Source organism: Eulemur rufifrons, chromosome 7, assembly GCF_041146395.1.
Source record: "Eulemur rufifrons isolate Redbay chromosome 7, OSU_ERuf_1, whole genome shotgun sequence".
Taxonomy (NCBI): Eukaryota; Metazoa; Chordata; class Mammalia; order Primates; family Lemuridae; genus Eulemur; species Eulemur rufifrons.
Genome location: NC_090989.1, coordinates 82,455,998 through 82,481,706, shown reverse-complemented (window position 1 = coordinate 82,481,706; position 25,709 = coordinate 82,455,998).

The window sequence follows — 25,709 nt, the reverse complement described above, 5'->3', positions numbered from 1 at the left end:
ATTGGTCTCCTCATTCCTCAAGGATTTAGAACTAGTGCAGACTCACCTGAATATGAAACATTAAACTATTTGGCTTGTACCTATTTAAATCCCCCTAGTCTAGTGGCAGGATTGGCTTCACATCTTACAGTGAGGATAAAATGGACTTCAGGGGACTCCAGAGATGAGGGCAAGGAGCCAGCAGGAAAGTACTGACGACAGATGGTCTGAGAGCCATTTTGAAGACAGAAAAAAGGAAAAAAGAAAGAAGAAGAGAGAGAAGAAAAAAAGGGAAAGGGGGAGCGGGAGGGAGGGAAATAGGGAGGGAAGGAAAGAAGGAAGTAAGAAAGAAAGGAAGGAATCCTTTCTGACAATTCAGAGGCATCAGTGAAGAATGGAGAAGAGTCTAAGACACAGGAACATTGTCTAACCTGAGAGAAACATAGAAGTAGAGAACAGGGTTCTCACCATAGCACTCCATATTTTGCATCTCATGACATTGGACTAGCACTCAAACCAAGTCTTAACCTAGTGCACATAGTTACCATACTATAAATTCTTAACACTTCTGCTCTCTATTTGACCATTTCTATTACTATTATAATTTTTACTTTTGGAAAGACCTCTGTCACCTCCTTCTCACAACTTATTTATCACATGTTTACATAAAATGACTTCCCTAGCATCTGAGATTGCTAGTGGCATCAGCCAACAAATTTGATAAATTGTCTCTGACACAAACTGTTTGCAGAAAGAATATGTATCTTTTATCACAAACTGATTTTGCAGAAAAATTCCCTGGAAATAACTTCTTGATTGTACAAGATTTCTCCAGATGATTCACATTTCTGATATGGCAGTCACGTACTGTATTTATGGATAAAAATAACTCATAGCAATTGACATTTTAGAATGATATGTTATGACACTGATAGGAACTGTGCTAAGAATTTTACATTCTTTATTTTGCAAGAACTTTATGAGGATAACAACTTTATTCTCATTTTATAAATAAAATTTAAAGTTTAGAGAGATAAGATTACTTGCAGCTGCTACAGAGCAGAGATGGGGTTAGGATCCAGACTGTGAACTTTGTATCTCTGGCATCTCAGGCTGGGTCCTGAGGGTTCATAGCAAAGTGACAGTTCCTTGAAGCCATATGTTAAATCTTCCTAGAATGTGAATTTTACTAGATTCTTTAGATGAAGACATTTTATATTAAATAAACATGCATCACTAGAAGGTCTAGATTCATCAGCTTGAAGTAGAAACAATGTCATCACAAATGAGAACTCCAGGTATTACAATTCTGAGACTCTCACCTGCCCACTTTATCGGGATGTCCAGGCTTTTCTAATGGCTCTTAAAATGTGTTTAAGGGTCCCAAGGAGGCTCACCTGAGTTCAGAGGGTTAGACTCATCTGCTTTCACCGTTCACTAGTTAATCCAGATCTCAGATGTTCTCTCTTGAGAATAAAGGACAACAACATGGCCATGGAGCCCAAACATCCAAGAATCTGGTCACTTCTGTGCTGCTGCTGCTATTGTCCCACCTTAGCATAGATGCTTAGTGTGGCTGCTTTCTGTCTGTCTGTCTGTCTGTCTGAGCCACTACTTCTGCAGCCCTGGCATTCCATGGATGCCCCGTTACTTTCAGATACCCTCCTTTGCTCTGGATGTAGTAGAGGGATACTCGTCTCTTCTTCTGTACTAATTCCTCACTGAGCGTTCTCAGGTTTTTTCTCTGGGTCCAGGGCCCTTCGCTCCGTGTAAAAGAATACTTTGATCTCTTCCCTGTGTTGTCCCATCTCACTTTCAGACTGTATTCATGTGGTCATGAGCAGTTTACCTCCCATGACTAGAGTTTATCCAGGTCCTCTAGAAGTAAATGGCATGATATGCTTTACCAACATATAGTACAAATACAGATATACTTTACAAATAGGTACACTTTTTGTTTTTCAGATCATTTGTTCATGTTCTGCATCCCTTCTCTAACTCATTCAAGAAGAGCTCCAGAGTCTACTCTGTCCATAGGGATTAGTGCCTTCACCAATGCCAGGCAAAGAAAAATAGATCCAATGAGTCTACTAGCACCATTGGTTTGGACACTGCCACAATGTGTTGCCGTGGGACCCTAATCTCAGAGGTGCTTGTCTAGGCACAGTGTCACTCCTGTTGGCACAGCCTACAATGGTGCCCCATGCTTGGCCTCCAAAGTGATTGCCATCTTAGTTTATGCTCCTAAAGTCAGCCATTGCTGCCCCAAACACGACTCTATGTCTGGTAGATGAATCTGGACAAAATTCCAAGCCTCAGCTAAATGTAGTGCTGAGACCATTGTTTTCCCACAAATGTCTAGGCCCAATCTACCTTTATTTGCCTTCAAGGTGAGTTGCCCTTGGATAACAGGGCCTTTGGTAGGTTTTTCAAACAGCAGACTTTTGTTGGTGCTACCCAAAGCCAATAGGATTTTTTTAAAAAAACAATTTTGAACTTCAAAACCTGAAAGGGCTCATTAGTTTTTTTTCAGGAAACCTTTTAACTCCATATTCAAATTGGCTTACACCTTCAACAAAGTTTTACATATCAAGGAATATTAGAGTGACAGGAAAGCTTTATTAGGCACCTATCACCACTGCTTCCCAGGAGAAATGTGCTAGCTCACAAATGTGCCTGTATAGGGGTAGCTTTGAGTGTAGCTGATCCCTGCCTCAGAAAGGAGACAGAGTTTTACTTTATTTAATACCTAACTCCCCATTTCATGTTCCAGTAATCTTTTCAGTAGAATAGAAAGTAAGAATGCCTTTTTTGTTCTTTTCAGAAAAAAAATCCCATACCTAAACTTTGTTATTCCTAAATTCCAATTTTATCCATGGGTACCTGTTACACATAGATGTTTTAAGGATTGTAATATAAAATTCATATTATTTTTTAAATCATAAAATGGCAAAGGTATTTTAAGCTTGAGGTGAGCAGTTGTGGGCTGAACCCCCAGACTTGTGGCATTTAGAGGTACTTTGTTGGAAAAATTGAGAACTATTCTAGGCCCCCAATTGTAAAGACATTGTTAGATTGTGGATCTTTTATTAGACATTATGAAATACTTTCAGGTCTAGAGTTTGAATTTTTATGTTACATAATATATAAATAAAAACATACATATTACATCACTGTGAGAGTGGTTATGGAACCGTATTCTTGTGTCTTTACACTTTACAAAGAAGTTGAACTGAAATAAATTCACCCAGTCAGAACTCAGCAATGATCCTATCACAATGCATTCACATACAAAGAGTTTTTTAAAATGTGGTAGCTAAACTACAATGATAGTTGATATGATACTGCATAAGCCTAATAGATCAATTTCAAAAGGAAACTACCTTTATTGAATGACTGATTAAAAAGATTTTATTACTCCAAACAAAAATGTTGATGAGTATGAGAATAGCACAAGATAGAAAAATCCCATTCAGGTGAGAATATCAGGTTACCAACATAACAAAGGGGGTGGATTTCAAAGAACACAACTTGCCTCCTATGCCATAATCTCATCTCTACAGACGATTTGGTGGGTGACTCACACACTGGTGGGCGATGGGCCAAATCTTGCTGACTGGCATATTTTCTTTAGCCAACACAGTGTTGTAAACCTCCTGAATAAGTTGACAACATTTTTTAAATTGCAAGATTAAAAAAAAAAAAAAAAGAAATTTCTGAGTTTCTCAGAAAAGAGAGTTGGCAACAATCATATGTAGTACTGCATATGAGTCCCTGTCAGGACCACAATTCTATGTGAAACGAGGAGACACCATCCATGTGCATTGCAAGTAAATAATGGTCCCTAGAGCATTCCGGTCCTTGACTCCCCATCTACCTTGAATTATTCATTTATGATACCGAGGCAACCCATATTTAAGGACTCCGTATACCATAAATTGTGTACAAACAACCACTATTGCTTTCCTTCTTTCTGTGGAAACCATCAATGTCTAAATAGAGTTCATTCAGTAGAAAAAAAGCCACACCAGGGGGAGTCAGAACCAGTAGGAAGCATGGAGGAAATGCATTTGGCAGGCAAAGGATGAAAATTAGAAAGCTTCAAATAAAAATGGGTCCAGGGAGCAAGCAGAGAAGATCTATAAGGTATTTTTTTTGCAACTGGCTGGTGAGAAATGACCTCAGTTGTCTAGTGGCAGACAGGACTCCAGATTCAGGAAAATAGTTGAATTCCAGGAAGTTTATCTGTACAGAAGGAGAATCAGCAATAGGACTGAGTTGAGGGAGAAATCTCTCTTTTTAAAAAAATTTGTATAAATGTATGGGATACAAGTGTAATTTTGTTACATTGATATATTACACAATGATGAAGTCAGGGCTTTTAGTGTATCCATCACTGGAGTAATGTACATTGCAGCCATTAAGGGATTTCTCATCATCCACCCTGCTGAGTCTTAATTATGTATCATTATACACTCTACTTCCATGTGTACACATTATTTAGCTCCCACTTAAAAGTGAGAACATGTAGTATTTGTCTTTCTGTGTCTGAGTTATTTCAGTTCAAATAATTGCATCCAGGTCCATCCATGTTTCTGCAAAAGACATTATTTCATTCTTTTCTCTGGGTGAATAATATTCCATTGTGTATACCACATTTTCTTTATCTGTTCATCTGTTGATGGACAGTTAGACTGATTCCATATCTTTGCTATTGTCAATAGTGTTGCAATGCAGATATCTTTTTGATACAATGATTTCCTTTGGGTAGATACTCAGTAGTGGGATTGCTGGGTCAAATGGTAGTTCTGTTTTTAGTTCTTTGAGAAATCTCCATACTATTTATCATAGGGGTTGTGCTAATTTACATTCCCACCAACAGTGTATAAGTGTTCTCTTTTGTCCACATCCTCCCCAGTATCTTGTTATTTTTTTTCTTTTTAATGATAGCCATTATGATTGGTGTAGGATGATATCTCACTGTGGTTTTAATTTGCATTGGTGATGTTGAACATTTTTTCATATACTTTTTGAACATCTGTTTGTCTTCTTTTGAAAAATGCCTATTCATATTTTTAGCCCACTTTTTAATGGGATGATTTGGTTTTTGTTGCTGTTGGGTAGTTTGAGTTCATTGTAAATTCTGGATGTTAGTTCCTTGTTGGATGTATAGTTTGCAAATATTTTCTCTCATTCTGCAAGTTGTCTGTTCACTCTGTTGATTATTTCTTTTGCTGTGAAGAAGCTTGTTAGTTTAATTAACTCCCATTTGTCTATTTTTGGTGTCCTTGCCTGTACTTTTGAGGTCTTAGTCATGAATTCTTTGCCTAAACTAATGTCCAGAAGAGTTTTCCCTAGATTTTCTTATAGTATTTTTATAGTTTCAGGTCTTACATTCAAGTCACTAATCTATCTTGAGTTTATTTTTGTATATGAGAGATGGGGACCTAGTTTCATTCTTCTGCATTTGGAAATCCAATCTTCCCAGCACAATTTATTGAAAAGTACATATTTTTGTCAACTTTGTCAAACATCAGTTGTCTGTAAATATGTGGCTTTATTTCTGGGTTCTCTGTTCTGTTCCACTGATCTATGTGTTTACTTTCATACCAGTACCATGGCTGTTTTGGTTCCTGTAGACTTCCAGCATAATTTGAAGTCAGGCAATGTGATCCTCCAGCTTTGTTTTTTGCTTAGTATTGCTTTGGCTCTTCTGGCTCTTTTTGGGTTCCATTTGAACTTTAGAATTGTTTTTTCTAATGCTTTGAAAAATAACATTGGTATTTTGATAGAGCTTTCACTGAATCTGTAGATGGCTTTGGGTGGTATGGTCATTTTAATGATACTAATTCTTCTGATCCGTGGGCGTAAGATATTTTCCCATTGGTTCGTGTCATCTACAATTTCTTTCATCAGTGTTTTGTAGTATTCCTTGTAGAGATATTTTACCTCCTTGGTTAAATATATTTGTAGGCATTTTATATTTTTTATAGCCATTGTAAATGAGATAGCTCTCTTGATTTGTTTCTTGGTTAGATTGTTATTGGTGTGTAAAAAACTATACAGATTTTTGTATATTGCTTTTGTATCCTGAAGCTTTACTGAATTCATTTATCAAATCTAAGAGGTTTCTGGTGAAATCTTTAGGGTTTTCTAAGATTGCGTCATCAGCAAACAGTAATAATTTAATTTCCTCTGTTCCAATTTGGATGCTTTTATTTTTCTCTCTTGCCTAATTGCTCTGGCTAGGACTTCCAGTACTATGTTGAATAGGAGTGGTGGAAGTGGGTATTCTTGTCTTGTTCCAGTTCTTACATGGGATGCTTTTAAGTTCTCCCCATTAAGTATGATGTTGGCTGTGGGTCTGTCATGTATGGCCTTTATTATTTTGTGGTATGTCCTTTATATGCCTAGTTTGTTGAAGGAGTTTGTTTCTCATGAAGGGATGCTGAATTTTAATAAATGCTTTCTCTGCATCTATTGAGATGATCATATCGTTTTTGTCCTTCATTCTGTTTATGTTATGTATCATATTTATTTATTTGCATATGTTGAACCATCCTTCCATCCCTAGTATAAAACTCACTTGGTCATGATGCATTATCTCTTCGATGTGCTGTTGGATTTGGTTTGATGGTATTTTGTTGAGGATTTTTGCATCTCTGTTCATCAGGGATACTGTTCTACAGTTTTCTTTTTTTGTTGCGTCCTTGTCTGGTTTTGGTATCAAGGTGATGCCATCCCCTTCTCTTCTGTCCTGTAAGGTTTCTACTGAGAAGTCCACTGTTAGTCTGATAGAGTTTCCTGTATAGGTGACTAGATGCTTTTCTCTTGCTAATTTTAAAATTCTTTCTTTCACTTTGATTTTAGACATTATGATTATAATATGCTGAGGTGAGGTACTTTCTGTAATGCATTTGCCCAGGGATCACTAGACTTCCTGTAGAAATCTCTAATTCTGAGAAACAAGGCATAAGTCTCTTATACTTTCAGAAGTCAGAAATTGAGCAGGAAGCCAAAGTTAGTTTTTAGTTGCTAGTATTGCAGTGTGCTGGAAATGGAGTGTATATACCAGGTCAGTTAAATATGATGCTTGAGTTGAGATATCAAATTTTAGTTCTCAATATCTTGAGTTCATTTAATTATATGCCTGATTAGAAACATAAATGGTCAAATCCAAGAGCAAGAATCACACACACACAAAACACTCAGAGCCTCAGATGGTGATTAAGTGTATCCAGCTTTGGGGGTTGAACTGATAAGATATAAAGGGTCTAGCAAATGATTAGAGCCAAAACTAAAAGTTTAGTTTAACACTAAAACTAAAGTGCTGATGACTTTAAATGCCTGGAAAAAAATAGTTGGAGAAGAATTGCCAACATTATCTATCAGAGAGTTGAGTGGTTTCTTATCACTTAACACATTTCTTTATGTCCACATTGAGTAAGTCTTCCTGAATTAATATAGAGCTATGGATCAAGGATACTCTTGAATATTTCCAATCCAATCCAATCATTCCTTACTAGGACATATTCCAGATGCAATCCTGTCCGCACCCATATTTGCTAGGAATATGAATCTGTATTCAGGGCCATATAAATGTGCTGAGAAGATGAAGCATCATGCAGCACTTTGGCAACCAACTGAGAAGGCAATCTTCCCTGGCTAAAGTGTACAGTACAACCTTAGCTGTAGCTCCTCCATCTGGCACTGATTTGACAGTACATTTGGTAAAGACTCAGCAAAATTACAAAATGAATGTGTCAATAATTCTTTCCTTGACACTCTAATTACTTAAGCAAGTTATCAGTTACTTCTGTATTCATCCATATGTTATTCCAGGACATCACATGAATAACTAAAATGCACAGCCTAACAGAGACCAGGTCCTTAAACTAGAGTTAATCATAAAAATGGGTCAGAGAATAAAGAAACAGCCCTAATTTCTATCTATTCTAATTGATTATTTAAATATGATTAAAAAATAGTAGCGACTATTATTTCTCTACTTATTACTGACCACACACCACACACTGGGTGTGCCATAACTCATCTGAACAATAATGGCTCCAAATTACTTATTGGAACAGTTTTCTAGATTGATGGGGACTTGTCCTGAACCTGCACATGCATAACAAAGACATTATTTTTTCTCATTTTTGTTCAAAAAGCATTATCCAAAAATTAGAAATAGCACAGAAAGTAGGGCAGCACATTTTTTCACTGTCTTATAAGATTCATAGAAGAAAATTTAGGAGAATGTATTTTGTCCAGACTTGGTAAAGATACACATTACATGTTAACTTATAGAATTTTTGTCTGGGAGGAATACACATAATTTCTGTCTAGTTGAAAAGATAACATGAAAGGTTATGATTTTTTGCTTTGTAGGATGTTAACCAAATTTGTATTTATTAGCAAATTAATTTCATCATCTGTTTGAGTGATGAGTTTTCTAAATATTCATTTCCAAATCCTCTCTTTTGAACCAGCCATACCATCTTGCTGATTCTCTTATTGCTGAGTTGAATATTTGACAGTGTTCATTCTGCATATACATTAGATTCATGATAACCTTTTAAAAATTATAACAGATAGGCTGGAGGCATGGCCATTGCTGCTGTTTCTGGGATCAATCAACTTCTGCTTGAGCTGTAGTCCTGCTGAATACTACTGAAACTGCCACAAATTCTCCTACAACCCAGAGTTGACAACTGCTGCTTCTGGGTGTGCCATCAGAAGTAAAAAAATAATAGATTTTCTTTTCTTCTCATCTTCCTAGCCCTTAACAGAGTTCATTAGAGCCTCTTCTTGCACAAAGGTAACCAGGAGTAGGTTAACAAGACAGTCTGGAAAGTAAAGTTCATAGACTTCTTGCTGACTATAGTATTAGGAAGAACATGAAAAGGAAGGGATAGAGCTGACAGCCAAAAGACAAATAATTGGCATAAGGAGCAAATACAGATGAAAGGGAGCACTAAAAACATCCCTTATATGATCTATAAGATACATACGATTATAAGTTCCATTTTACAAGAAATATGGGCATAGACGAGTAACTTGCCCACAATCACATAGCTATTATGTGGCAGAACTGGGATTGAATGTATGCCTCATTCTAAAGATTGCTGCTCACCCATCATGCTATATTGCCTGCCCTGGAAGGTGGATGACAGACAAGAGGACCTGTTAGTGCAATATGGCACTAAATATTGAGGAGTCTAAACATAACTGATGGGGATCCAGGAACCACCGATATTTGGAAGTCTGAGCAAGTAGGCAAGAACATGTGGCCCCTAATGAAGGTAATGAAGGGGAAAAAAATAAGATATAAGGCAAGTTACTAGATAGAGATTTAGGTACAGGAGAGCAAACCAAGAACTCTTCAACAGCTGGGCACAGGATCAACGTTAGAAAACCACAAGGGTCTATGTTTAAAGATTTCCTTAACTAATTGAAGTCCGTGTTTTAGGGGATATTATAATCGCATCTTAATTTGGTTTTCTCTTCCTGTCATCATTCTGCAGTGACTAAGGACAGGATGAACTCAGATGAGTGTTTGCCCTCCCAAAAGAATTGGAACTAAAGGTCTGCTCATTACTTGCCTGGTTTCTAATACAAGAGAAACTCTTAAGATAATGGATTTACATTAACAGGGGAATGTCAGCATAGCTGTTTTTTAATTCAACCTAGAATAGGAAAATACTTATCAATGAGATCTCTTATCACTTTTGTCATTCACACACTCATTGATTAACTTAAAAACATAAGTTAACCACTAAATTAAATCTTTGGAGTACAAAGATGAATCGAACTCATTCCTTGCCTTCAAAGTGCTTTCAGTTCAGAAACTAATCAAATATGTTTAGGCAGATATCTTTAATGTAAAGCAAAATTAAGTAAACAAGTAAAGAATTGTTTGTGGGAAAAGGAAAAATAATGGCTAAAATTCTCACTGAAGGGTGATAGAGGTTTATGGAAGAGGTTGTTTTATGGCAATTCTTAATTAAAGGATGATCATACTATTTATGTGAAACTTGCATCTGTTTTCCAAAATTTTATAATATTTTATAGATACTAGTAAATGTGGATATACCTCCTATAACAGCTATGTTTATGCTTTTAAAATTTATAGCCCTTGTTCAACACCCATCCATCCCCCCTCTCCCTACACACAATCACTGCAGAATGATGACAGGAAGAAAAAACCAAATTAAGATGTAGTCTTAAATGCTTGAATACTCTGGAATCTTTTGGCCAAAAGCAATAGAAAACCATACTTAATCTGGCTTAAGCATAAAGGAAACTTATTCTCCAAAGTAATTGAAAAATCTAGGGAAGTAGATTTCAGGTGCAGCTGAATCCAGGTTCTTAACCACTAACACCAGAAATATTTCTCTCTTATCTCTTGTCTCAACTTTTCTCTAGCTGGGTTTAATTTTTCATCATGAGATGGCTACAGCAGTCCCAACTAACATCCTACTAGGTTAGGAGCTCCAACAGAAAGAATGCTTTTCATTCCTCCAGATTCTAGAAAAAGTCCCAGAGCCATGCACTCACACTGAAAAATCACGGATTCCAGGGGATCTGAGGGCTGCAATGGGCCACGTCTGCCTCATTTACCCACACCTGGAGTGTTTTCACCTGAGAATAGGAAAGGAGCAAAAGTCTAAGGAACATGCTCAAGGCTGTTATCAGAAGGAGAAATGGATTATGGGCAGGAAAACACAACAGAAAAAGTTATGCTAAGCTACTTGAAAATATGAGGCATGAAACATTTTTTAAAGTCCTTAGAATGAAATGTGAGAGAGTCCAGTTCACAACATACAACTGCAGTGTGGAGAAAGGCTGGCTGCCTGCATATCTAACAACAACAACAACAACAACAACAACAACAAAATGACCTCAGAGGCCACAGTAGATGATGAGTTATTGAGAAGAAAATGCTGCTCTGGTTGTTTTTATGAGAATGAAAAAAAATTCTATATTGCCAGATATAAATGCATATTCCCAAAGTGGTCAATTTCCTCATAAGAAGATCCTTCAGTGTTGGGAGAGTAATAAAAAGAAATGTTCTCACATATATAGGCAGATGACCCAAAGACCCACTGTCATTAGAGCAGGTAACTCTTTTTTTCTTCAATTTAATCAGAATGTGTTCTGCTTGCCCAAGAGCAGCAGCTTATTTTCCCAGAATTTTGCCTCTTTCTAGCTTCCTCTCTTGCTTTCTCACTATCCTTCCCACCCCTGTTATTGATTCACTAACGTGACATTTCTTTTTGCTGTACAGTATAATGCAGGTGCTTGCTAAGAGAGGATATGCTTGCATGTGTCACCTGCCTTATTTGGCTGATTTTGAGTTCTTGCCTCCATCCCCTTGGTTTCAGTCTTGAATGGCTTTCTTCTCTTTCTTAATGTTGGTTTCAACACTAGCAGCAGCTTTATTGTAAGGAGCTAAGATGCTGAAGCATCTCTCATAAATGGGTGTGCCAGAAACAAGTCTGAAAGATTTTTTAAAATAAAAAAACCAGCTGTGGGATAGAATCCGAGCTCATCGTTGCCTCACCATCTCCCCACCCGCCACCACCACGTCATCACACGCTGATTGTGGCTCATTAAGAGTTGGCATGTTTTCATTCATTATACTGCTCATTACAGTTTAGAATATATAAAATATCATCAATTACCTAAATTAATTATAGAGGAATAACTACACAATGCTTGCATTTTCTCATTCTTTATTTCCATGATTTTCTTTCCAAATACCTGTTATGGAGGGGATGTGGGACTGAATGAAATAAGATTCGTTTCTACATTTTTAACACTCAAATTCCAATGTAACTATGATTTCATGAATTCACATTAAAATCTAGCTTCACTTTTTTCCTCAGCCAACATTTACAACAGTCACTTGTCCTTTCTAAAGTGTTAAGGTTTTTGGAAACTATATCACAGAATGTTTGCTGGAGTAGCATTAATAATTAGAAATAAAATAAATTTTTCAAAATAAACAAATTTTGCTTTGTGAACTAGTGTCCTTTATTTTTAATCATCTTTCTACATGATGTGTTGCAAAATACCCTAATATATAGTAATGTTCCTTAGTTATAAATGGCAAGGGGATGTCATCCAGCATTTTGTATGCTATTATATTTTGACCTCAGTTCTGGTCAGTTCCAGGTTTGCTTTTACCAGATGGATAGTTTTGGGCAAGTACTAACCTCTCTAAGCCTCAGTTTCCCTATGTAAAAAATATAACTACCAATATTTACTCATCATATGTGGCAGGGCTATTCTGAAGATTTATCATAGGAATGTAGATAATAAGATTTTGTTAATTTATAAACTATATATAAGTTTAAATTATAAAGTATATACAGCTATAGGACATGGTTTAAATCCAGACAATAAACCCCCTAAGGGCAAGGACTTGTTCTATTTTGTTCATCACAGTACCTGACATAACAGACTCTCAATAAATATTTATAAATGAATCTGTGACCGTTCATGGTCTTCTTAACACTAGACCAGTGGTACGGGTTTAATTGTGTACCCCCAACCCCAAAAGATATACTGAAGTCTTAACCCCTCAAAATGTGACTTTATTTGGAAATAAGGTCTTTGTAGATGTAATCAAGTTAAAAGCAGGTCATATTGGATTAGAGTGGGTCCTAATCCAATTACTTCTGTCCTTCTAAGAAGGGGGAAATTTGGACCCAGAGACAGAGAGAGGGCTCTGTGAAGACAGAGATTGGAGCAATGAATCTAAAAGTCAAGGAACACCACCGATTGCTAGCAACCACCACACGTAAGAAGAGTATTCTCCCCTAGAGCCTTTAGAAAGAGCATGGCCCTACTGACAACTTGATTTCAGACTTCCAGCCTCCAGTACTACAAGAGAATAAATTTTTATTGTTTTAAGCCACAGCTTGCAGTAGTTAGTTACGGCAACCCCAGAAAAGTAATACAACCAGGGTCCCAAACAATGTGGCACATGTCTATGATGATGTAAAGGATCACTATTTGGTTTCAGTCTTTATACAGAGAAATTTTATTTTAGAGAGAATTTGATTTACCTTAACTTAATATGAATGAACAGAACAATTTTGTTATGACAGAGGTTTCTTTATTGTCATAAAGACAAATTGCAATATCTATTATGTGTCATTGACAATTAGTCTATCTTAGGCAATATAATTTTAAGACCACGTAACTGTCTAAATCATCTTCTGTTTTTATCTAGGTACTCCCCACTTTTCAATTCCGTCTTTCAAATAGGAGCACATGTTTTATATTAGAAAATCCCTACTGACAGTTTTCTCTTTGCAAGGGCACTTCTGAATTATTGTAAAAACACAAAAAGTTCTCCATAGCTTCATCATAGAACAGAATTTACTGAAACTTCTTCTATCTGGGTATCCAATTAATATTCAAGGACATTTCAGATATGCCAAGATTTGTCATGAATTATGCATTGTTTTAGATTGCTATAATCTCCTTACTTTCTTTGAAATATGAGCTATAAATCTTGCCTTGATCTCTCCAGCTTCTGATATAAGATGTTTATTTGAATCATTTTTGTGTTCTAGCTTTTTCCAGGCAGTAAACAAAGTATGACGATTTGCTAAAATTAGAGTGAAGCTTCTTAAAAATCTCAGAATGTCTGAAGTCACACAAAGTTGTTCTTGTTGTTCTTTTTTATGTATGTAGGTGCCAGTATTGTATGATGGCATTTTTTTTTTTTTTTTTTTTTTTTTTGAGACAGAGTCTCACTCTGTTGCCCGGGCTAGAGTGCTGTGGCATCAGCCTAGCTCACAGCAACCTCAAACTCCTGGGCTCAAGCGATCCTCCTGCCTCAGGCTCCTGAGTAGCTGGGACTACAGGCATGTGCCACCATGCCCGGCTAATTTTTCTATATATATTTTTAGCTGTCCATATAATTTCTTTCTATTTTTAGTAGAGATGGGGTCTCGCTCTTACTCAGGTTGGTCTCGGACTCCTGAGCTCAAATGATCCACCCACCTAGGCCTCCCAGAGTGCTAGGATTACGGGCGTGAGCCACCACGCCCAGCCGTCTGGTGGCATTTTGATTTTGATTTTGATTTTTTTTTGCACAGGATTGTCACAGTCTACTCAAATATATTAAGTTTCATTTTGTGGGACTCTTTTGCTAAGAAAAACAACAATCCCAGAACAATATTAAGGCTGACCCAAGTAACCCCCCCATTGAAAATATAGCATATTATTACATTTTTGTCCCAACAAACATCCAATAATGGTAAGGCTTTCTTTTTCATGCTATTTTAGAATTATCTGTTTACCCGTGCCTGAAATCCTACCTAGATAATACATTTATGCAAGCTACTCCAATAAAAAAGGAAGCAAGGACAATGTCAGATAAGGTGGGAAGAGAATTTTGTAACTTATTAATATATGAGTGTTGGTCTCTCATTTAAAAAAAACATTGCCTTAATAATATTTTCTGCAATGTTATTCAAAGAAACACTTGTAAAATCCATATTTTGGCAATGGAACTATTTTTAAAAATGTGTTTATCTGGGAATCAATTTGAATAGCATTTTCAATATAACAAGTTTTACATTTTGTTCTGTCTAATCAATGCTGAAATAGATGAACTTCTGCTTCATTCCTTTATTTTTGAAATCATATCAATAGATCAAAGAAATGAGAGACATTTTGATTAAACCATTACTTTGTCTAAAAAAGATGATATTCCTGATAAAAATTTTTTTGAAAATCATTATAATTTAGCAAACTGGATTTTTAACAATTATAGACTTGGACATAGAAAAAAAAACCTCAACTGATTTGATCACAAGGATAATTGTGAGAAATATATCACACAGATGTATTTTTGTAAGACATTGTGTTTTGCTTATAAGAACTTTTCCATTAAATTGATTGTCTATCCTTAAGTTGCCTCTGTTCTACCAATTTTATTGCTTTCCTAGAGAATATCACCATTTATCTAAAACTTTAACTGCTTACAGGCAAAAAGACATAGTAAATCCAAAGTCAAAATTTCTCTTATCTATCTCCTAAATGTCAACCAAATCCTGAACCGTACACTTCCAGCAACAGGTGCTGGGGTGTTCTCCTTCAGCCTCTTCTCTCCACCTCTTCATTCTGCCTGATCCTACATCAAGATGAATGTCCCCTTCTTATCTGCTTTTTGCCTTGGTGTTCCTCTTGGCTGTTACTCTTCCCCATTTTGACCTTTTCTCGCCTTTATAGATGCAGACTCCCAGACTCAGAGAGGTTTAAGTAACTTGTCCAAAGTTACGCAACTAGTTAAGTGTTGACATCATTCTGCCTGACATCCAAACCCTTACTCTTTCTATTTCAAAAATTTTTCCCATAAGAGTGATTCCACATACACTTGTGTGTATGTATCAGAACAGTATTTCTCAAACTTTAACGTACATAAAAACGACCTAGGAATCTTGTTAAACTGCAGACACTGATCAGGAGACCGGGCCTGGGGTGGGGCCTGAGAGTCTGTATTTCTAATGGCCTCCCAGTACCACTGAGGTTGCCATGCTTTCAGTAGCAAGGCTTTACAAAACCTAGCAGTGGTTGGAGGTTGTTTGTAAACTACTATCTAAGTTTGTTCACTACTTCTTCTTCACAGTGTATATTATCTTATTCCTTCTTAAATATTTTTAAACGATGATCAAAGTAAATCTAATATTTTGGATTCATTGTTACGGTAAAACAAATGAGACTGAAATAAAGAAATTAATATTCAGGATTATTAGGTAATCTGCCATCCTTTTCAATGGAGCTGGTGCCACCATCATGCATAAAATTAGGGAGCTGAATATGATCTACAGGGCATTTATCAAAGGAGACAAGAAGGCCCAGCAGACAGTTTTGAGGAAACCCTGTCACAAGGAAAATAATGAGCAGCCTTGAAGAAGATGCGGATCACCATAGGGCAGATGGAAGAGCAGGTATAAAAGTAGGGTCAGGGCTGTTCTAGAAGCAGCACAAGGTGTGGCAGATAAGGAGTGAGGACAAGAGCTTCAAGAACCAGACAAGTTTGAGTTGGAATCTTGGCTTTGCCACTCATACTGAGTGGATGACTTTGGGCAAATCCCTTATCCTCAATGAACTTAGTTTTCTTCCCCTCGCCGGTTTTTTTTTTTTTTTTTTTTTTTTTTTTACTTAGAGAAAAGTATTTATTATATATAGCATATAGTATTTCATTTACTAAGATTTGCTCTTTAAAATGATTTAAATTAGGTTTTCCTCACATTAGGTTTTTATAACCATATTCTCTATTTGTTTTTAAATTTTGTTTCACAGTCGAAGTTTAACTTTAGCATGAACTTCTTTTTTTTCGCTTTTTTATTTCAAAATATTAAGGGGGTACAAATGTTTTTGTTACAAGGATAGCTTTTATAATGTTTTAGTCACGGCTACAAGGGTGCCCATCACTTGAATAGTGTTCATTGTACCTGTTAGGTAGATTTTTACCCATTTCCTCTCTCCCCACTTTTTGATTTCCAAGGATTTTTATTTCTTCCTATGCCCATCTGTGCCCATCAGTTAGTTCCAAATTATCAGAGACTACACGTGGTGTTTGTTTTTCCATTCTTGAGATACTTTGCTTAGGATAATGGTCTTCAGTTCCATCCAAAGTGTTGCAAAAGACATTAATTTATTTCTTTATGGCTAAGTTGTACTCCATGGTGTGTGTGTGTGTACACACACATTTTATGAATCCCTTCATGAACTGATAGGTACTTGGGTTGATTCCACATCTTTGCAATTGTGAATTGTGCTGCAATAAACATTTGAGTGCAGGTGTTTTTTGGATAAAATGACTTCTTTTCCTTTGGGTAGGTACCCAGTAGTGGGATTGCTGGATCAAATGGTAGGTCTACTTTTAGTTATGAACTTAGTTTTCTAATCATCAAACATCTGCCTTACAATGTTATTGTTAAGATTGACAATAGATGTAAAAGAGCATGATACATAGTAGGCAATTCACAAATTGATATGCCTTTTGATATTTCTGCCTGAAGGTGGTATTCTATGAGCTGATTTTTCCCACCTTTTCCTTTCTTCCCTCCCCTGTGGAGTTTCTGTCCAGTTGTCCTCAGCACCAAATAGTATCAAAGAATAGGGTCTAGAGCAATTAATCCAATCCTAGAGAAGGCATGCTCAGCTGGTATCTGGTTCACCCAGCACCACACTTACATTTGCACATATATTATGATACCACAGATCATAAATATTTTACCAATTAATGCAACTGGAATTGGGCCCATTCCTATAGTCATTAAATCAAGTCTGTTTGGTTTGGTCAGAAAGCGTTACTTGGCATGCTTGTGCAAAATAAATTTTGCATGTGTTTACAATGCAGAGAGAAGCCAGGAACTTTAAATAAGGAGCAATTGAAATTCTGAAAATAATGGATTCTACCAGTTTTAAAGTAGATCTTTTGATGAATTTCTGTTAGCATTTGACATTTAGATCTATAGCCTTACTTAGCATGAATAAGCTTTCTCAGCACCAATATCCTCTTTCTCAAATCTGTGGGAACTGAAGGCTATTTTGGGTGCCGTCTTAACTGATAAGCAATAGGGAAGAAGTGCAGGGTGGAGTTAGGAAGTTGGGTCTAGGGGTCACCAGCATGCTCACCAAAACAACAAAGTGATATGCGTATTTTCTTATTCAGAGACTACGTGGAGAGATAATGGGGATGTTTTATAGCCTCTGGATTAAGGAGTATGGAATGATATGACCTTTCTGGGGAGACATGTCCAGCTCTATTGTTGAGAGGCGTCAGGGTTTGTTACAGTTTATTGTCTGTGAATAAAGCAGGTACTTCTGGATGTCCAATAGCCTAGGAAATATAATGTCACTAAATGTGTTTCCCACCCTTAACTCACTGATTTACCCATTTCCCTTACATCTATCACTCCCTACCTTCCTTCACCTTCATCCTCATCTAGCTCAGATTCCTCAGCCCAGCATCACAACACCCTTGTCTCTCTCCTCTCCAATTGCACTTCCCTGACAAAATCCAATCCTAAATGAACCCACCATTCATCTTTGCTGAGCCTTTATCAGGGCAGCTAAGTAGATGGCAGAGAAAAACTATAGCTCTCAGGGCAACTTACATTGTTCACCTGCCTCAACCGAGCCTTTGACGTTGCTCAGAAATCTGTTTTTCCAACAAACTGGATCTTCCATCCATAGTAACTACTGGTTCATACTTTATTCTTCTCTGACTTTCCCTCACCTCTTCCCACCATTGTCATTTTCTGCTAAAGACTTTGCCTATGACATCCTAGAGAAAATATCAGTTGTCAGCTAGGAGTATTTTTTAATACTTTGTCACAAAATCTGCAATGTATTTTCCTATTCCACTTCCAACCCTTTTTTCCTGGATAGCCCCTGTTATGGGCTGAATTTTGTTTCCCCAAAATTTATATGTTGATGTACCTCAGAATGTGACTGTATTTGGAGACAAAGCCTTTAGAGTGGTAATTAAGGTAAAATTAGGTCATATGAGTGGACCTTAATCCAATCCTAATGACTGGTGACCTTATAAGAAAAGCTTAGGACAGAGGTAACACATAGGCCAAGGGATGGAGTGAGGACCCAGTGAGAAGGTGGCCACCCACAAAACAAGGAGAGGGCCCTCAGAAGAAATCAAACCCACTGACACTTCATCTTGGAGTTCCAGCCTCCAAAGCTGTGAGAAAATGAATTTCTGTTGTTTAAGCCATCTGATCTGTGGTATTTTGTTATGGCAGCCCTAGCGATCTAATATAGAGCCTCATTTAAGATGTAACTCAAAGAGAAAGAAATCCCAATCAAAATTAAGCTTCATTTTATATTTTGAAAGTCTTGTGTTAATATTTTTCTTCATAGCATTTATGATATGGCAATAATACATTTATTTGTTTATTGTCTATCTCTCTCACTAGACTTTAAGGTCTCAGATGGGGTGGGAGGAAGGGCAGGGCTGTGGCAGCATCAGAGGGTGGGGAGGTGGCTCACCCCTCTAAAATCCCCCATGTGCATTTGCTATGGACACTTGGCATTTTATCAGTGCTGTGTCAAGTGTTATGCAAAACAAGATTCAAGTTTCCTAAGCTTCCAACCATATTTTACCTCTTTTACATAGAAATTGTAAAGCTGATTCTCACTGGGATAATGTCTGTGATTCATTGCTGCATCCCCAGCACCTAGCACTATACCCGGTACATAGCACTTGATCAATGCATTTTTCTGGAAGGAAGGAAGAAAGAAAGGAAAGAAGGAAATAAAGAAGGAAGGAGGAAGGGAAGGAAGGGGAAGTAGTTGAAACTGTAGGGAAAACCAGTTGCTTGCCGTAGAGATGTCTCAGATATAGCTGATTGTGAGGTGAGTAGATAACTTTCCACCTCGGGGGGGTTTAACTTTGGGTCTGTGGATGTGAGTCACCATGGGTTTATTAAATTCCTTGTAAATCATGGATTAACTAAGGGATCTGAGGGTTCATTAGGTAACTGATTTGTCTGGTTCTTCCTGTTGCTTTTACCTCTGGACATATTATGATTTAGTAAGCACTGTGATGCTTAATTTGATGTGTCAACTTGACTGGGTCATGGGGTGCACCCAGATATTTGGTTAAACATTGTTCTAGGTGTGTTTGCAAAAAATATTTATGGATGAGATTAACACATGAATTGGTAGACTGAGTAAAGCACATTGCCCTCCCCAGTGTGGGTGTGGCTTGTCTAGTCCATTGAAGGTTTGAATAGAACAAAAGGTGGAGTAAGAGAAAATTCGTCCTCTCTGTCTGACTGACTGTCTTCAAGCTGGGACATCAGTCTTTGGGCTTGGACTCAGACTAGAACTTACACCATTGGCTCTCCTGGGTCTCAGGCTTTTGAACTCAAAGGGGAACTGGAACTATACCATCACCTCCCCTCCGTCTCAACTCCAGATAGCCAACTGTAGATGCTGGGACTTCTCAGCTTCCATAACCACATGAGCCAATTCCTTATGATACTTACAATAAATTTCTCTCTCTCTCTCTCTCTCTCCACACACACACATTCACACACACACACACCCCTCATATTGGTTCTAGTTCTCTGGAGAACTCAGACTAATACAGGCACACAGCAGATACCATATTCATGTACTCTTAGAGATAAAAAGGAACTTAGATGCTGTTTAACTCAAACCAGTTCTTACAATGTGAATAGCTGCATGAGTGAGTTCTTACAATTTGAGACAGATTGTATAGGAACAGTGTTTGCCAGTGCAACAAAGATTCTTGGGAATATTATGTGGAATGTTCCATACATGCATTTCCATATATGTGTCTGTACATTTATCCATAGTGAGGCTGCCAGGTTTTCATCAGTTTTTAAAACTTTTTTATTATGCAAAATTTAAAACACATACAAATGTAGAGAGAATAGTGTTATAAACTCCCATGTGGCCATCATTCAACTTCAAATTCAATAATTATCAACTCATGACCAATCTTATTTAATCTTCACTCCCTCCCCCATTATTTGGAAACAAATCCCAGATATCACATCATTTTATGAATAAACACCAAACAGCTAATTTATGAGTACATTTTTAGAACACAACCCTCTACTGATTTGAAGATTGCCTGTATTTCCACCTAAAGTTGAATAATGGATTTATCACTTTTTTACTCTCTTTTCCTTATGGATGTTCTTCTGTGTTTAGGGAAGAAGTAAATCACTCTGCCTACTACTTAGCCACATTTTTCTACTTAGGTAGACTGTTCTGAGTAGAGAGTCAAATTTTGGTTCTGTTACTAAGTATGTGACCCTGGGCAAAATTTTAGTTCTCTGTGTCTCAGTTTCTTCATCTATGAAGTGAGAAAATACTTGAGGACGTGCCTGTGATATGGCACTCAACAATGTTAGAAATTACCATCCTTATTACTATTTAATGCAAGAACTAGGGCTAGAATATGGAAGTGAAATTGATGACTCATCTATAGTTCTTGTGGTAACAACAACAGCTGAGTGCATGGCAGGTGCTCAGAAAGCGCCACCAAGAAGCAAAGAAGTCATCCGTTCCTCTTTCCATCTAGAGAATACCAGGCGTCCTCATGTGCCCTTATAATAGCTTTCTCCTGTGTCAAGGGGATAGTGGGGCAGATTGGTCCCCTCTCTAATGGCACACAGTTAGAGTCTCAGCTTACATCTGGTGATAAATAATGAAGCAAGCCAACAGATCCTGCCTGCATTCAATTATCCCAGGTCTATGATTCTTAGACACTGAAGGGGCCTTTAGTAGGGACTATGTAGCTGCAGAAATGAGAGCAAAATGGAGAAATAAAGAAAAAACAATTCCATCTGTCAAACTGATGATGGATGCTGTCCAAACCTGTGAACAAAACCTGAAGTGCTAATTCTATGCACTGCTGATGCCTTTAATTATGCGACTTTGACAGATGGAAAGATCATTATGCAGTTTTTATTTAAGAAGCTCATGCAACTGTGGTTTTTGTGCCAAGGATAATCAGTCACATTAAAGAATTTGCCAGAAAGTATAACTCTACCTTATTTATAGCTTACTAGGTCCTAATTATGCTTCATAAATGGACGGTCCAATAATAAGGCAAATAGAAAATACACGTGACTGCAAATTACTACGCAGCAGTTACATGTCAGAACAGGCAGCCTTTTTCAAACTACAAAATTCTTTCCTATCAGGCAATACACAGCGAACACACTGCAGACAATACCTTGTTGAGGTAGAATTATATAGATCTGAAATGGTGTTTTTCATAGTCTTGGTTTCAGCAAAGCCTTCAGAAAGTTACAGAACAATCACTGTTTGCCCTATATGTGTTCCTCTTTGTGTGATTCATGCCTATAAGGGTCTGTATGAATATTTTCACCAGCCCTTCCTGCTAGTTTCCTGAAGTACTATCTTTAGTGGCACCTGCACTGGTGTCTCACTTAGACCTGAAAAGTATCATCTTAAGAAACTCTTAGTTTCCTTTTTCTGGCGTCCCTATCTTTGTGAGGTTCTATAATATTTCTCTCGTCTCCTCCTCAACTTCTTACTATGGCCTTTTTCTAAATAGAAGGCCTAGATATCTAGAACTGGAAAGGGACTGTGGATGTGTAATCTCTGGGTGGTTACTGAGTGGCTAGAGGTGTCCTATCTTTTTGGTTCCATGGCTGCCACTCAGTCCAAGCCTTCTTCATCATAAAGCTATTAGAGTTCCACGACCACAGCCTCCTCATTCTCCTCCTCTTCTGACTCAGCCTGCATATTCTTTCCAGGTGGATCTTCTTAAAACATAATTCTTCATACATTTCCTCTGTTCAAGAACGTTCAGTGGATCCCTTGCCTGTAGAATAAAGCCTCCTGGAGCCTAGCATTTAACTTCTTCATGACCTGGCCCCAGTGGACCTTTCTGCTCCTCTCCCTCTGCTTATCAACACATACTCTCTGCTCTACACATAACAGGCAGCTCACCATTCCCTGGCTTCTCTCCTCTAATCTTCTATTCCTTTACACATTCCCATTACTCTGCCTCAAGTACCTTCCAAATCATCTTTACTTCTTTGAATTCTAGACTTCTTTATAAATAAGGCAAGAGGACTCCTCCGATGTTTCCACCTCAGTGCAGTTTCTAATGCTGGCCATGTGTGAAGATATTACATTCATTTGGCATTTGGAATAGTCTAAATTGTTATTCTTCCTTTTATATTTCAATTTTCATCCCATTCCCAGAATACTATTGGTTTATATAGATATAAACAACATATGTATCTTGTTAAATTGTAAGGCACTAAAGTTTGAGACTCTGAGAGGCAAAAGAATGAAACATGAAGAAAATGAGAATTAGCCTTGAACAGATTAAAACTCTGATCCCAGCACTTGTGAACTTGTGCTACTGGATGAGTTACCTAAGTTCTGTTAACTCTAGTTGCGTCATGTATAAAATATGGATAAAAGTTTTCCATCTTAGAGGGCTGTTGTAAGAACTAAATGGCTTAATGAATTAAATGTGCCCAATACATTAGAGCTATTAGGATATTAAATTTATCTTGTACCTTTAAGCTGAGCACAGTAACTGATAGATAGTTGGCATTTAATAGACATTAATTGAATCAAGGTGCATTTATATTCTCAGCATTTAGCTCTGGTATCACCAATACTGGTGTTAGATGATGAACCTTCTCAACTTAGTGGAGTCCTTTAAAATAAAAAATGAGAGCTGTTTAGAACTTATTGATATAAAAATTAGTATTATAAGCTTTCACATCATTTATTAGTAAAAATATCTTCAGTTATGAATGTGAGGATTTCAGTTGAATGCAGACTTTAATGCAGTTTAAGTGATGGAAATCTTCTTGACGATCCAGCTAAAATGTACCTGCCAATGTTGTAACCCAGATACAATAAAAACAAGTGCCACCCAAATTTCAGTAAAAGGAACAACTTGCCTATAGAAGAGAAAATTTTAGAGCTAAAAGAATGGTAAGGAGAAAAAGCATCAGAACTTTAGGTGTGAGATTGGTATCATGAAGACAACAAGGATGGTGGACACTTGGGTTCTACTTCAATTTTTTGCCCATAACTAGCTCCTCACTTTAGATTCCTCTTTGTAAACCCTGGAAGTTGGAATAGATCACAATTTCACAAACTTTGGTCACCTGCGAACCATCTTGATGATTTGTGCCTTATCTGAGTACCATGTGTCCTACTATTCACTTAGTATTTTCTTTAAATTGACTCACTTTTGTTTTACTTAAATTAATTTGTTATAAAAGGAAACTAGATGTCATTGCCATAACTAGAAAAGCAGAATCAGTTGCCATAAACAGAATATAACTGTGAAAATAAACAAAAACAGAGGTATCTTATAAAAATTCTTAATGAGATAAGGTTTTCCAGTAAAAGAATTGAGCCTGAACCTGCCCTTTCTGTGATAAAAAGGGAAATTATCAAGTGTTAGGGAGATGTAAAAAAAAAAAAAACACAAAACATCAAACTAAGATTTCCTTTTTCTTGTAGTCAGAATGTATTGAAAGAAAATTGAAAAGGAAATGACTTCATCACATGGTAGCTCGTTGTCATTTATTGCCATGTCCCTAACTACCAGAGTCCTTTGTACGCTCAGCGATGGTATGGACTCCCAACAGGTAATCTAGATCAGGTTCCTCACATTCAATCACACTTAACATGGATGAACAAAGCAGAAATGAAAAGTTTGTACTGAAGGTTACAGGCCAGCCTACAGTATAGCAAAATATTTAATAGTTACATAATGGTTTGTTTCCTACAGACAATTTCATATGACAATTTTAAGAAACTCTCATGTGTTTATGGTATCTCTGAACAATCTCAGTAATCAATTAGACAACTGCAATCATAGTACCTCACCCCAGAAGCCTGCTTTTCCCCCAACAAAATAACAAAAACACTATTTCATGTGTTAATCTGCAGGTGAGAAGAAATGTGTATCAACTTTGGAACCAATCTGAGTAAGTTCACATCTCAACCCATCACTCTCTAGGTCTGTTGCCTGGAGAAAATGATTTAATCTCATTTATTGCCATTTGATGATTTGAAAAATGAGATTAATAAGTCTTACTTCACAGGATTGCTATAAAAATTAGGGGTAACACATGTAAAGAAATTAATGCCTAATGGGATTTTAAAACTGATAGACTCTGCTCCTCCCTATTTGACAGCTGCATCTTCTCGGGCAGTACCAGCTGCATCCCACAGAGATTTGGCTGTATTGAGCACCTGGTCACCAGGGCTGTTTTTAACTCCAGAAAAGCAGATATTGTTGCCATAAATAACCCCTTCATTAACCTCAACTATGTGATCTACATATTCCAGTAGGAGTCCCATAGTGACAAGTTTCTCTCTCTTGTTCCTTCTCTCGCCATGTGACATGCCTCCTCCCCCTTTGCCTTCCACCTTGACTGGCAGCTCCCTGAAACCCTCAGCAGAAGCAGATATTGGTGTGATGTTTCTTGTATAGCCTGCAGAACTGTGAGCCAAATAAACTGCTTTTCTTTATAAACTACCCAGCCCCAAATATTTTCCTTACAGCAACACAAAGTAGAATAACACATATGGCAATAAACCATGTGATTTGTGAAGTCATACTTTGATCATCTCCTTATTTTAACCATGCAACACATCCTCCCAAACAGAAAAAATCACTTCCTCATCTGTGTCCTTTTTGCACTTGCACTTATGTTATCCTCACATCGTTTTGGAATAATTTTCTTTGGCTGTCGGTGTCCTTTCCTGCCTGTGGGCTTCTTAAGAAGGGAAGTATGTGCATGTTCCTTTTGTAATCACTGTCCAGCATGTCATCCGGTAGTACATTGTACAGCCTCCATAAATGTAGGCTGACCTGAATTCAGTTGAATTTATTCTTCTGAAAGAAGTAAAAGAGAAAGAAATGTAACTTGACACCAACAGAAGTGTTTAGTATAACCCTAGTTACTTTGGAGTTATGTCCTTGCTGTATCTCTGTTTGCAAATGGCATACTCATATGTATATAAATTCATACATCTATTTAGACAAAAAGAATATAGTCCCTATAGCAAGGTAGAAAACATAGGTGCTGTTACTTAAGATTTTCTTGCATTTTGGGCTTCGCTAAGAGAGTGAGAGCTGCTTTAGGAGTCTAAATTGAAATTGCCAGAGTACCCAGTTATTGAGGGAACTT